Below are 2,515 nucleotides of genomic sequence, written 5' to 3'. Positions count from 1 at the left end.
ATCTGAGCAGAGCATGACTTGCTAGAATTTGAACTGTATGCACTTCCTGCAAAAATACTCCAATGAATTCCATGAAACACCCAGCACAATGTAGAGATGACTGCCCAGACCCTGCACTCCTCCCCCCTGGTGCACAGGGAAATGAAAGTAGATCCAACCCGTCATAAAGAGATCAGAATCCAGCTTCAGCACTGGCAAGCAGTTTTGATTACGTGTCTGCAAATTTTACATTGACAAAGTTACACAGTAAAAAATCACCTTTGAAACAGAGTTTGACCCAAATAATTTAGAGAAGGCTGTGAGAGATTAACCTCTTATAGGGCCATCCAGTGCCATTTTCTGAAACTATATTTCACTTTGATACGTTCTGAAGCAAAGGCAACAGCTCTTCTCTAAACTTGCAGATTTCTCAGCTAGGGACAGAAGCTGTCTTTGGCAGGGAAGGTTTATCGACATCCAAGGAGACACAGAGAATCCATTATCTCCTTCATTTAAGAAGAGAGACATATTTCCAATGCCTTTATTGTGGCACCACACCAGTACACACCCTTGCATTTCCCCATGTCAACACAGTATTAACAGCAAAGTGTTGATGGAGCCCTAGGAAAGTATTCAAAGCCAGTGCAACATCTGTATTCGCTGTGCTTTCTTGTTTGCTTCTCAAACTAGGTACCCAGGAAGGGTGGAGAGCAGGCAAGAGCTATGACCACACCATTTCTACACGAGCTAGCTGTGCAATGGTAGGATGAATCTGGTGAGCAACATACAGCTGATACGGCTCCGCTACCCACCCACCTATGGCTCCAGAACATCAAGGATGTATTTTAGGTGTCAGCTTCCCAGGAATCTGCCTTTGCTATGAATATTTAGGCCCCAAACCTGCCACTGACTCCAGTGGGAATCTGAGAGTACAGCAGTCCACCTGCACTCATACTGGCAGTCACGGGGTCTTACATAATTAAGCAGGTTTAGAAGATACTGTAGCAAAAGTAAAATTGAATTCTTCTTGCAAAGAAACCTTCTTTGCTCAAACAGCAGACACATGGGACCTACCAGCTCAAAGTACAGCACATTCGAAATTACACAGACAGAATTAGGCAGCATGAAGCACCTGGCCTTCCAAAGGAAGAAGTGGATTCCCAAGAGGGGTCTCTTAACACCTGAGTCTTCTAAAAAGAGCCTGGTGAATGTATAATGAGCATGAGGCTGCACAGCCACTCAGTGTGATGTGCCAAGAGACCCAATTAGTTTCTAAAGGTGCCAAAGAACTGGATACATTCAGACAGAATGTAGTTGGAGGGGGCGGAGGTGTGGGGGAGAAGCAGCCCTTGACATTTTAAAATACATCAATGTAGCTCCAAGATGAACTTTAATCTCTGCCAATACACTGACCTCTGCAATGAGCTTTCAAAAATATCCTGGTGGCCCTCACTGGCAGGTTATCAGAGAAATAGGCCGAGAAGCAGCAGGCCTGATAGATTCAGTACCTAGCTAGAGAGGTAGGTGACCTATATATAGCCGAGGAGTTGAAACTTACTGTAAAAAGTGTGGAAAGGAGGGCCAAAACAATCAAGCAGCTGGAAAGCAGACAAAGTCCTCATGACAGATGAGATAGCTTAGAGGGGTAAACATCCAATTCCAGACCCTGTACCTACACCTTTGCATCTTTTGCATTCATTTACTCCTGTTCAAATAGGATGCAAAACTCTGTCAAACCAGAATGCTGCTCACCTACACTGACAGTACTCTTTTATACACAATCTAATCAAGGCTTGCCACTTCAAGGCTTGCCAGTGCCCAATAGGGACATGCCACCCTGCCATGCACTCTTCTACCTGACTTCAGACTAACATAGCTAACCACTTCTCAAATGCGCCAATTTAAGAAAAGTGAATAGAACCAACTGTGAGTATTTGGATGGGATATGGGCAGCTGGTTCTGTGGCAAGCCACTGGGGGGGGACCCAGGAGTCAGCAGGTTGGGGGCACAGGTTACCTGGGCAGAGAGGGGATATCTGAGAGATGTAGTCCAAGGTGTAAGCTGAGGTCAAGCTCCAGGATCTAGAGAACCAGTGCCAAGCTCCAAGAAAGATCCGGGGTTAGGATCAAGGGAGCCAAGCCAAGTCAGGATGCTGGGGAAACCAGAGAGAGCAGGGCCAGCACCGAGGTTCAGAGGAGATCCAAGATCAGGGTCAGAGAAAGCCAAAGCCGAGTCAGGAACCAGGAGAACAGTAAATACAAGGCTTACCAGAACAGGCTGATGCCATGTGAAAGTGTACCTAGAGACTAGGGCTGCAGGTGTGCTGATTAGGGAAAAGTGGCACTTTCGGCAGCCAATCCGGCTTCAGAAAACTGGAGCAGTTGCATTAGCCAGGGATCAGGGGCGGGTGCTTGGCCCAGTCAGGTATGCTTGGTCTGAGAGCAGAAGCAATGGGGAGGTTAATATAAGCAACAGTATTGTAAGCTAGCTCCCTGCACAAGCAACGGTTAGTATTATTTTGCACAAAAACTTAAAA

The 2,515-nt window shown here is 46.3% G+C and overlaps 1 long non-coding RNA gene across 1 annotated transcript in view; it reads left to right on the top strand.

The window, feature by feature from the left end:
- Positions 1–1,309, top strand: part of LOC109287824 — a 19,057-nt gene extending 17,748 nt beyond the window's left edge. Inside the window, exon 3 of the long non-coding RNA XR_002094967.1 lies at positions 1,294–1,309. This is a non-coding gene — a long non-coding RNA (uncharacterized LOC109287824). The remainder of the gene's footprint in view (positions 1–1,293) is intronic.
- The last annotated feature ends 1,206 nt before the right edge of the window (positions 1,310–2,515 follow it).

This window comes from Gavialis gangeticus, unplaced genomic scaffold (genome assembly GCF_001723915.1).
Source record: "Gavialis gangeticus isolate Ggan-Ray unplaced genomic scaffold, GavGan_comp1, whole genome shotgun sequence".
NCBI classification, from domain to species: domain Eukaryota; kingdom Metazoa; phylum Chordata; order Crocodylia; family Gavialidae; genus Gavialis; species Gavialis gangeticus.
The sequence above is the reverse complement of the archived record's forward strand: the minus strand, read 5'-3'. Positions and strand labels throughout refer to the sequence as shown.